At 40.1% G+C, this 12,855-nt stretch overlaps 1 protein-coding gene across 1 annotated transcript in view; it reads left to right on the forward strand.

The window, feature by feature from the left end:
- Positions 1–12,855, forward strand: part of fgf14 (fibroblast growth factor 14) — a 507,463-nt gene that overhangs the window by 213,794 nt on the left and 280,814 nt on the right. The gene's annotated exons all lie outside the window — the stretch shown is intronic.

Raw genomic sequence — 12,855 nt, forward strand, 5'->3', positions numbered from 1 at the left:
CATACACATATAAGTTTGTGGGGTGAATCTGAGCTTGCAGAATTACATTTTACTTTGCTCAAAAACTGCATGAATCCATTTAAAATTCTGTAAATCCATTTTTTAGATTAGAATCAGTTTGACCATTGTGGCACAGACAGTCTCACACAGGGAAGCTCACACCTTCAATACATTATCTGGGCCAACATGACACCAATTGTAACCTTTTAAGAAGTTTTCGAGTTACATATGAAAGAACTGAAACCAACATGGTCATTCTAACAGATGAGACACTACAAACAATCCAGGCCTTTGTCAATAGATAATTTCAGTTACATCACACTGTAAACTTTTGCTATAAATTCTGTTTCTTACAATCTTATACTCCACAACCACCTGATGAAGGAACAGCGCTCCGAAAGCTAGTGCTTCTAGTTAAACCTGTTGGACTATAACCTGGTGTTGTGTGATTTTTAACTTTGTATACCCGGCAACAACACCGGCATCTCCAAATCATCACCTGAGAAGCTTGACAACATCCAGGACAAAAGCAGCCCACTTGAATTGCACCACATCCACAAGCATCCACTTAATCCACCTCCGACACTCAGTTCAGCAATGTATACTACCTACAAGATGCAGTACTGAAATTCACCAAGGCACTTAGATAGCACGTTCCAAACCCGTGACCACCTCCACCTAGAATAACAAGAGCAGCTGATAGCTGGGAGCACTACCAGTTTCAAGTTTCCCTCCAAACTACTCGCCACCCTGAATTGGAAATATATCACTATTCCTCATTGTCATTGGGTCAAAATCCTGGAATTTCCTCCCTCAGAACATTGTGGGTCAACCTACAGCACATGGAATGCAGTGGTTCAAGAAGGCAGCTCACCACCACTTTCTCAAGGACAACTAGAGACAAACATTGGCCAGACAGTGACACCATGCCCCATGAGTAAATAACATAAAGGAGTGTACGATGTTTTATCAATAGTTTGCTAGTCTCTGTCTATTTTTTTCTTTTTAGTTAACCACTGTAATTACTATTACTGTATTTAACTATTCTAATCCTTGTTTTCAAAACCCTCCATGGCCCTGTCTACCTTCATCTCTGTAATCTCCGCCAACCCTACAACTCTGCAATCTCCATGCACTTCCAATTCTCGCCTTTGATGTAGATGATGTATAGGATGTTGGTGAGATCTCTTCTGGATTGCTGTGTGCAGTTCTGGTCACCCTGTTATAAGAAGGATATTATTAAATTGGAGAGGGTTCAGAAAAGATTTACCAGGATGTTGATGGTAATGCAGGGTTTGAGTTATAACATTAGACTGGAAAGGCTTTTTTCACTGCAGCGTAGGAGGTTGAAGGGTGACCTTATAGCAGATTATAAAATCATGAGGGATATAGATAAGGTGAATAGCAAGGATCTTTTCCATAGGATAGGGGATTTCAAGATTAGGAAGCAAGAGGAGAAAATTTTAAAAAGGACATGAGGGGCAACATTTTTGTACAGAGAGTGCTTCGTGTGTAGAATGAACTTCCAGAGGAAGTGGTGGATGCAGGTACAGTTACAATGTTTAAAAGCCATTTGAATATGTTCATGAATAGGAAAGATTTGGAGGGATAGGGACCAAACACAGGCAGGTGGGACTAGTTTAGTTAGGGAACATGGTCAGCGTGGACTAGTTGGATTGAAGGGTGTGTTTCCATGCTGTATGACTATATGATTATCAGCCATGCATTTAACTGCCTGGGCTCTGAGCTCTGGAATTCTCTGTCCATCTTTACCTCTCTCTACTCCTTTAAGATGCTTGATAACACCTACCCCAGCTATTCTAATATCTCTTTAAGTGGCTCTTTGTCACATTTTGTACTCCTGCAAAGATTTTGGGATGCTTTCACTATCTTAAGGCTGTTGTATAAATGCAAGTTGAATTTGATTGGCTGGTGGCTCCTTTCAATTCACCTTAAAATTTAAGAGTTATACACTAATCTGCACACTTGCATGCAAAATAAATATCTAACAATGCCTTAAAATATTGAAATAACCACGTGCTTGAAATATTCATGAGGTTGATTGCATTGTTAAGTACTATTTTGCTTGAGGTAGCATCGAAAATGATTTATTCCTCTCCAGTATTTACTTGTAATATGCAAGATAATTATATTCTAATTAATAGTACCTTGCAAAAGGGAATTGGATATATATTTGACATTTTTTTTTTAAATTACAGGATTCTGGGGTGTGGGATTATTTTTATTCTTTCATAGACACATCACAGTCATGATGACGGGGTTAATTCTTGTGGGGCAGTGGTAGTGTCCCTTTGAGCCAAGTTTCACCTATTCCAGAGGTGTGCCGTAATGCATTTGATCAGATTGATCAGATTAGGTTCCCCACAGTGTGGAAACACGCCCTTCGGCCCAACCAGTCCACACCGACCCTCCGAAGAGTAACGCACACAGACCCATTTCCCTCTGACTAATGTACCTAACACTATGGGCAACTTAACATGGCCAATTCACCTGATCTGCACATCTTTGGACTATGGGAGGAAACCGGAGCACACAGAGGAAACCCACACAGACACGAGGATAATGTGCAAACTCCACACAGACAGTCGCCCGAGGCTGGAATCGAACCAGGGATCCTGGCGCTGTGAGGCAGCAGTGCTAACCACTGTGCCATTGTGATTGAAAATGTCTGTATCGTGCCTAAGTAGTTCATGTATGAAAAATCATCACAGTCATGGTAGACCTCCTTTTGTTCTGTAGGTTCCATGAATTGTTATACTTGATGTACCAAAAGGTTGCTTTTTACATATTTAGATACTACTAGCATCAAATGTGCTATTCTGCTTTGAATAGTGTGCTGTCGCCAATTCTCTATCTTAAGTTGAGGGCCGATCTGATTTTTAGTGTTAGAGGTAGACCATAGGTGAGGAACAGAAGATGAACTTGTTTTACATATCAAAGGAATGTACTGATTGTTAACAATTGATACAGTTTACATTGCTGTTCAGGCATATTTACTAAGGATTCTCAGGATCTGTACAGAATTCATTTTCTCCTTTTGGCTACCCATGCAGATTTCAAATGTCTTCACTCAAGTACTGTGAGACATCGTCAGAATAGATGGAGCTCAATGTAACATGAGTATTAACTCCTTCAGAACCATTACTCGTAAAACATCTCCTTCTACTCCCAAGAGCTCTTGTCCCCATAACAAACTGTTATATATACACGTATAAATGCGATATAGTTTCCATTACCTCATCTCTCCTCAAATCTCTGATTTCAGAATTGCAGGTAGTTTTCAAGTGTCACTTTTTTTCTCAGAATGCACTGTCGTTGACGTTGGAAGAATGATAGGTCTTTTGTTTGAGGACTGTTAATCTCAATACTGATTGTGAATTGTTTTTCTGCTGGAGGATCTTACATCTATTGAATATCCTTTGATGAGGACAATACTCCTGATAAATCATGTTGTTGGTCTGTTACCTTATCTGGAGAATGTTTAACCTCTTGGATTCCTTTAGCCCCCTCGCTGCTAATAAGTTAGTTACCCTGCAACATCATCTGGGGAACTTTTTAAATCATGAATCTCCATCATGGAGGACTGTTCCAGAACAACTACTTTCTTCCTTGAGATGATCCAGGATTTCTTGGACCAGGTAATATCTTTCTGACTGAAATAGGGATCCTATTTTTGTTTTGCAATGTCCTGGCTGCTTAGATCAGATAATTTCTTCGATTTGAACATGTCCTGAATTCCCCCCCCCCCCCTTAAATCTTTAATCTCACTCTGCTGAAGCATCTGATTGAAGTTTGCAGGCTTTTTAACTTCAACTTGAGGATCAGCTTGGATATGTTCAGTCAGCTCCTATTGTTGGTGGCATGGTAATCTAGTCTTTTTCACATCCTCAGTTGCACTACTGGAAGACCGCTGCACACTCAGCGCTATTTTTGACATTCATGTTCACTGCTGTGCTTTAGAAAATGGAGGATTAACCATTTCCAACCAGCCCTGTAAAGTCTGTAATGGTTTTTCCTGTTGATCATATGACATAGTTATCTTATGCCCACATAAATAATCTCACCAGATTGCATGTTCTCTTTGAGTTCCACTATTAGCCTAGAAGCCCAATGAAACCTCTAAGCGGTCGCTCCTCAAATGGATCATCAACAGCACTTTGTTTCTGAACATGTTGTTTGACAACTGTTTGCTACTGAGCTAGTGCCCTCTTGGAGCCCTCTTTGTGCCTTCCCATTTGGTCAAAGAAGTTATTTCCCGTCAGAATACCTTTAGCACCTTTTCTAATCAAGGATATCATTTAATATGGAACCTTTTTTAATACTAGTGATTGCTGTACTGTGTAGATCGCTTTGTGTGTGCGACTAGCTGAATTTCCACTGTTTTGAAACTGTGGGTGAGTTCATTTTATTTTCAGGTAGTGTTCTGTCAAGGCCTCTGGGCTGCCAGGCTCAGAGTGACTTTCCTGTGCAAACTTAAGTTTGTCATGGACAAGGAAAAGGATATTCTGCACTGAAGGGTTTTGGATCAGGGAAGGCAAGTTTTATTAAAATAAGGCAGGATCTGGCCAAAGTACAGCTGGGAACAGCTACGATTGGGTAAATCTACAGCGGGACAGTGGAGGAAGTTCATATTGGAATTGGTAAGAGCACAGACCCAATATGTTCTCTTTAGGGTGAAATATAGGAGCAACAAACCCAATAGGAGAGTAAAGAGGGGCATGAGAAAACACTGACAGGTAAGATTAGGAAGAATCCCAAAATATTCCAGACGTATATCAAGAAGAAGAGGAGAACAAGGGGAAGAATAGGGCTCAACTGGGGACCATCTATGCATGGAGTTGGAGGACACCATTAGAATGTAGAAAGTACTTTGCATCTGTTTTCACTTCAGAGAAGGAGAATATAGATACATAGTGTGGGAATTGGACCAGAGAGCAGTCTTGAGTTAGGGAGAAAGGAGGGTTTTACTTATCTTGCTGCCTGCCTCAGGAGGCCATGCCATCAGACTCAGCAACCCAGATCAGATAATAGCCCGGGTCAGTGTTCTGTCGCGCGTTAAAAGGAGCACCCAGGAATGCAAGAAGAAGGTCAATGATCTTCTGCATTTCACAAGGATAAGTGCCACCATATTTTTTTTACAGTCTCGTATGCACATGGCCAGTACTCACCCGAAGTCTGTCACTGCACATGCATCTCACCAAGGCTCACAGACCACAACTATCATTCATGAATCATGTCCAACTCAATGGTTCTACCCACCTCAACCTCTCAAGCTACTAGCCCTTTCTACCCTCTGTGTTTCTTACTCACTCACTGGGTACATCTGTTTATGATACATGAACCTCTGTTTATGTCTCACCACTAATTGCTCTTCCATCCTTTTCCAAATTACTCATTCCCTCCCTCCCTCTGAACCCCATTGGAAGAGAAACTGCTCTCCCACAATGTGAAGTATACTGAGCCTTCAGTGTCCAGGTCAATCCAAAGTGAGTGAGTGCCAGGCTAGCAGGTTTAAACCCACAAGTTGCATCCTTTGTAGATGCATGTATGTGCTGCAGTCAAAGCGATCTAGTGGAAAGGTGTAAATGTTAAGAATCCCTGAGCTCCAAAGTCAAGTGTTGAAGAGCTCAAGCCATGATGATCTGGTGAGGCTGATGGTTTGCTGCTGCCAAAGGCAAAGGACGATGATGTGCATGGAGTGTGCAGAGACATTTTACTGAAGACAGAGTTGGATAATGACTGAGACAAGCAATTGGTGAGCTGCAGCTTCCTGCTCTGACTTGCAGGTCAAGAATTTGCACCATGCGTTTTGCAGGAAAGGAGAGGAGAATTGGAAACGACATAGATCAGAGTCATAGAGATATACAGCATGGAAACAGACCCTTCAGTCCAATTCGTCCATGCCAACTAGTTTTCCTAAATAAATCTAGTCCTCTTTACCAGCATTTGGCCCATATCCCTTTAAACCCTTCCTATTCATATACCCATCTAGATGCCTTTTACATATCATTGTACCAGCCTCCACCACTTCATTTGGTAGCTCATTCCATATACGCACCACCTTCTGTGTGAAAAAGTTGTCCCTTAGATCCCTTTTAAATCTTTCCCCTCGCACCTTAAATCTATGCCTCTAGTTTTGGACTCACGCCACCCCTGGGAAAAGATCTTGTCTATTTACCCTATCCACACCCCACATGATTTTATAAACCTCTATAAGGTCTCACCTCAGCCTCCGACACTCCAGGGAAAATAGCCCCAGCCTATTTAACCTCCCCGGTAGCTCAAACTCTCCAACCCTGGCAACATCCTTGTACGTCTTTTCTGAATCCTTTCAAGTTTGACAACATCTTTCCTATAGGAGGGAAACCAGAATTGCACACAGTATTCCAAAAGTGTCAATGTCCTATACAGCTGCAACATGACCTCCCAACTCCTATATTCAATGCGCTGACCAATAAAGGCAAGCATACTAAATACCTTCTTCACTATCCTATCTAGTCTTTTCTGAATCCTTTCAAGTTTGACAACATCCTTCCTATAGGAGGGAAACCAGAATTGCACACAGTATTCCAAAAGTGTCAATTTCCTATACAGCTGCAACATGACCTCCCAACTCCTATATTCAATGCGCTGACCAATAAAGGCAAGCATACTAAATACCTTCTTCACTATCCTATCTACCTGCGAGCCCACTTTCAAGAAACTATGAACCTGCACTCCAAGGTCTGTTTGTTCAGCAACACTCCCCAAGACCTTAACATTAAGTGTATAAGTTTTGCCCTGACAGGGAATGTTATTCAGACTTGAGATGATTAGTGGAAAGTGACATTAGTACCATATGAGTGTCAAGCAATGACTCTAAATCTGCCTTTGATATTCAGTGGCATTACCATTTTTGAATCCATTACAAGCAACATCCTGGGGGTTACCATAAAACAGAAACCGAACTGGACCAGCTAGATAAATACTTTGGCTAAAAGAACAGGTCCAAGGCTTTATCGCTGTAATCACTGCCTGACATGCAACATTCTGTGATTCTTTTGGAGAATGAGACTAGCTGGGTTACTCTTTCCAGAGCTGATACAGACACTATATGTCAACTGACCTCCTTCTGTACAGGAAAATTCTATTAATCAACAATTTATGTGAATGAAGTCAGTGGGATTTTTAATGACAGGCAGATGAAATAAGACAGTTACTACTCAGTGTGAGATTCTGATGTTGCCATTCAAAACCTAAGGGCACAATTGAAAAAATGTTCTTGACATGGGATTCTGATTTTTTTTTCATTCTCACCATGTTTCCCAATTTCCTCGCCAATGCTCACACTATATTAGGGAGCAGAAAATTTCATTCTATGTATTACTTTTGCACACTTACTGGAAGTGACCCACAGTTTTAAGAATATAGCATTCCTTTGTCATGGCTAAACATTTTGTGCCTGTGAGGCTTTGCTATTCTACACTGCTGACACTGACTGATTTGTATTTGCTGTTTTATCTATGGGATACAACAATGCATTGACCTGTAAGCATTGCACTTACAGAATCATCTCAAGGTTAAACGCTATCTTTAAAAAGGGCCTTCTCTGGAAAGTCCAATATTGTGTTCTGTTCTCTAGCCTTGAATCTACCAGAAAGTCTTATTTCTGTTACAAGTCTCAATGTCCTTATTCATTCTACTGCTCTAAAATTGTCACCTTCTCCTATAGCTTATAATCTTCTGTTTCTTTAAGCTGGCATTTTTTCATTCATTAATACTGTTACAGTAAAGTTTGTTAGTTCAAGAGCAATGTTGCAGTAGTTTATTTGGCAGTAATTTAAACTCAGTATTATATAACATTCTTTAATAAAGCTTTTAAATACTATTATCTGACTGTTTTATATTGATTCACTGTTTTCAAACTTTAAACTTTAGTCTCACTCAATACTGTCTCCCTATTACTGACTGGGCTTTTTTGCCTTTTTAATGATCAAATGGGGACTTGCCACCTATTTTGGGCTTTCTCACCTACCACAGAGTAAGACGGAGCTTTCCTGCATCTTCACAGGCTACGTGGACATTATCTTACCTTTCATACTCCACATGAACAGGCAGGGAATAGAGGAATGTGCAGACAGCCGGGACTAGTTTAGAATTGCATCATGGTCAGCTCAGACATGGTGGACCAAGGGTCTGTTCCTGTGCTGTACTGTTCTCTGTCTAAGTTATAAAACATATGCAGTTTCTTTCTTTCCTTCAAGTAAGTTCTTTTAAGTAATGTTCTTCAACTGCAGCTTTTAGCAATGTTCCCACTGAAATTGTGGTTTAAATTTTAAATTTCTTCTGGCTTTTCTTCTTCTGACAGACAGTTTCCCTGATTTTCTCTAAATTTGCTCATTTCCATTTTAAATAATTCCTGCGTTGTTTTCCATATTGCATCATGATATAAGTTATTTCTCATTCTTCCAGTAGTCATTGCAGTTGTGTTTTATGGAGCCTTACTCAAACGGTGGCAATGCTTATTTTTGAGAAGTGGGAATTCTTTTTTTCGCTTCCTTGCCTTCCCTTTCTGATCCTTGTACTGTTTTGCCCTTTCCTCTCAGGGGGTATCTGCCTTTACTCCTGGCGTCTTCACTTCCTCTCAACAAAGACTACTTTGCGAAGGGTTTTGTCTTTTTCTTGATGTGGCTGATTTTTTCTCCCACCTAGTCCACACTGTTGTCTTGTGCCTCTTGACTGCTCCTTTGTGAAGGTTTGGTTATTGACTGTTGAACTTGTCTTGTTGCTGCTCCCATCGCTGCTACTGAATGTCAGTTGTCTAGTTTCAGCTACTGACTGACTCTGTATCTTCTGAAAACAATAATGTTCTTAAAGTGGTAAATTCACTTTTGTTCAATTTATTTTTCTTCCCTCAAGGTCAGATAGATTCTGTCTACTCAACATTGATCACCAGCTATCATATTCGCCAGCATATTGTACTTTGGCCTAGGTAGTTTCCTACCATTCCTTTCTCTATGCTGAGTCTAGGGTTTGTCTAATTATCAACCGAAGGGTCTGATCCTGTGCTGGACTGTTCTATGTCTAAGTTCTAAAACACATGCACTTTCTTTCATGTAATTTTTTTAAAGTAATGTTCTTCAACTGCAACTTTTATCAATCTTCCCACTGAAATTGTGGTTTAAATTTTAAATTTCTTCTGACTTTTCTTTTTCTGACAGAGGGTTTCCCTGAATTCCCTGAGAGCATATACCAATTGTGATACTAAGTAGAAGAGGCAATTGTTTTACAAAACAAAATGGTTTTGTGCATGTTTGCAATAGATTTGGTTAATTTACTGTTCAGGCATAATTACTGAGGACTCTCAGGAGTTGTATAGAAGGCATCTGCTTCCTTTGGGCCCTCATCATGAACTCAACTGTCTCCATCCAAAAACTGTGTCACATCATCAGATCATGATCAACAGGTATCTCCATGACCTATTCATAATCTCCATTGCTACCTAGTTAGCTCCTCTTCTTCCCTGGCCTAATATCATCAATCTCTTTGACTGCTTACCATTTATTCGTTCTCTCTCTCTGTCAGGGCTCCCTATCCACCAATCCTGTGCTTCCATGACCCCACCCCCTCCACTGCCCATCATCAGCATAAATACCAGCTTTTCCCAGCTGCTGTCAGCTCTTAAGAAGGGTCACTGGTATTGAAACTTCAACACTGTTTCTCTTCAAAATGCTGCCAGACCTGCTGAGTTTCTCCAGCAATTTCTGTTTTTGTTTGTTTCAGATCTACATTATGAACATTAAATTTCACCATGGTTGCTAACTTATACAGAAATATAAGACGTCTATGCACACACTTGAATCAATGGGATCATAATTCTCAAGAAACTGTTCACACATTCATATGACTAATAAAAATCTGACAATTTTGTTCAAGCTTTAAAGCAATCTGACACTGTCTCTTCAGATTATTTGAATGTGTTCATTGCATGTATGTGTTACTGACTGGGCCAGCATTTAATTCCTATCTTTAGTTGCCTTTGAACTGAATGACTTGCTAAACCATTTCAGAGTCGAAAGTTTGGTGCTGGAAAAGCACAGCAGGTCAGGCAGCATCCAAGGAGCTGGTTCCTGATGAAGGCCTTATGCCCGAAACGTCGATCCTCCTGCTCCTTGGATGCTGCCAGGCTTGCTGTGCTTTTCCAGCACCACACTCTCAACTCTGATCTTCAGCATCTGCAGTGCTTTCTTTCTCCTAGGCCATTCAAGAGGGCAGTTAAGAGTCACATATAGGCCAGAATGGTTAAGATTGGCTAATTTCCTTCTCTAAAGGACAGTAGTGAATCAGGTGGGGCTTTTAAAAACGATAATCAGCAATGGTTACATAGTCATCATTAAACCAGATTTATTTTGAATTGAGATTTCGCTGTCTGCCATGTTGAGATTGAAACCGGTGTTCTCAGAATATTATCCTTGGGTTGTGGATTGTCAGGCCACCACCTTCACTCAGTTGACAGAATTGCCTAAAATTGCATTGGCCTGTTTCTGTGCTGGTCTCAGCTGGTGTGTGCTGGTGTTCATGCATTGCTACAACTCCTCTGACCATAATTTGGAGATGCCGATGTTGGACTGGGGTGTACAAAGTTAAAAATCACACAACACTAGGCTACAGTCCAACAGGTTTAATTGGAAGCACTAGCTTTCAGAGCGCTGCTCCTTCATCAGGTGGTTGTCCACAGAAAGCTAGTGTGCCTCCAATTAAACCTCTGACCATACTTCTTCTTACCTTAGCAGCACATCCTTCCAAGCCTGACTAACTCATGAGTTTATCCAGCTTCCCCTTAAATGTATCTATGCTATTAGTCTCAACCAGTCCCTGGTAATGAATATCACATTATCACCACTGCCTAAGGAAAGAAGTTTATCCTAAATTCCCTAGTGAGTTTACTAATGATTATCATATATTTATGCTCTTTAGTTGTGGACTTCCCATGATAGCAGAAGCCAGCTGTTTGTCATTTTACCTTCTGCAAATTCATTGCAAGCTCAGTTGAGCTGCTGCAAAAGTTCTGGGTGGTTGGGGGGAATTGAAATAGTTGCTGTGTCTGATAATACTCCAATCTCATGCTTTCAGACCTTGCATTAGTCAAAGGCATTATATAACAATTTCATTTCAATTTTATAGTGCCCTTTCTGTAGTAGAGCATTCCAAGGCCACTCACAGGTTATCAGGCAAAATTTGACGCAGCCATATAAATAGATAATAAAGTGCCAAAAGCACTATCTCAATGCTTTGATCTAAAATAAAGTGAGAGAATTTATAGTGTGTCTTAAAGGAGGAGAGAGAGGGAGAGGTTTAAGGAAGGGATTACCTGTTGTTGAAGTGCAGAGATCACAGTGGAGCAAATTTTTGCTGTTGGATTCTTTAGTTTCAGTAAAACCTATTTGCTATTAAAATTAGTTCGATGGCATGGAGTAAATTGTTTGTGTTGTGCATAATAACAATCTTTGAATCCAATATCACTGTACTTATGTCAAATGACACAAGCAGAACGTTTCAGAATTATAATAAGGAAAGAAGTCCTTTGCTGCTGCCTCCTGTGAAAAACAAAAGCGAATATTACATAAGCTCTGTGTACTGATGCTAAGCCATAATTATCATGAATGATCTCAAAGAAATCAAACGTTGTGGAAAATGTAGTTATCAGAACAAAAGAATACCACATTTCTTTAATTTGTGAAACTCTTTCCTAACGGCAATTAATTCTTGCCAGTTTAAATTTACAACTGATTCCATAGTACTGTATGACTTAGTTAGGAGGGTGGTTGAGCCTTTTCATTGTCCCATTCCACCACTGGCTACATTAGAGTTTGATTTCAATGGGAGGTGATATTGCCTGTACAGTGCTGTATATCATTCAATATCAGAAACAAGTCATCCAAAATCCTTAAATTTGCAAAGAATTAGTTTCATTGTGAAAACTTTGACAAAGATACGCACACGCGGGCATACAGGCACACACGCACACACATACATGCCGAACATCATCTCAAGAAAATCTTGGCCGAGCAATAATTAAAGACAATATTTTTTACAGGTTATTCAAATGCTGGTTTGTTGCCAATGATACTTTCCACACAAACTATTGGTACTGAGGCTTGTCCCTGCATTTGTTAGGATTGAATTTTCTTTTTCTGGAGACTCAAGTAGATTTATCCTTTAAGAGCTTGCCAATTGAGACAATGACATTTTTCAGTAAGTTTTCATTAAAAACTTTGTGGTTTTAGAGAAAGACCGTTGTTACTGTGGTAAGTTTGCTCTATGTTCATAACCAATATATTTTTCACCCATAATCTGGGTCATAGGAGTTCTCTCTTAAAGCATTGCAGACTTGGTGACTCCATTCAAGCAGCTTGTGTTCTTCACAGGTGTAATATTTTTGCTGCTGTAACCAGTGTCCATTGTTTTGAAAAATGTTCTTTTCAAACAGTTCAAAGTATACATGATATAATTAATGTATTAAACAACACATCTTCATCACCGTTTGTTAGTCTTAAATTGCTATCTCTTCCAAAGAGAAAAGTTGGAAACATTTTTCTGGGCAGATTTACATTCTGTGGAAACAGCTCAAAGGTAGAAGACAGAGGGTGGTGGTGGAGGGTTGTTTTTCAGACTGGAGGCCTGTGACCAGTGGAGTGCCACAAGGATCGGTGCTGGGTCCTCTACTTTTTGTCATTTACATAAATGATTTGGATGTAAGCATAAGAGGTACAGTTAGTAAGTTTGCAGATGACACCAAAATTGGAGGTGTCGTGGACAGCGAAGAGGGTTACCTCAGATTACAACAGGATCTGG

Source organism: Chiloscyllium plagiosum, chromosome 6 (assembly GCF_004010195.1).
Source record: "Chiloscyllium plagiosum isolate BGI_BamShark_2017 chromosome 6, ASM401019v2, whole genome shotgun sequence".
Lineage (NCBI taxonomy): Eukaryota > Metazoa > Chordata > Chondrichthyes > Orectolobiformes > Hemiscylliidae > Chiloscyllium > Chiloscyllium plagiosum.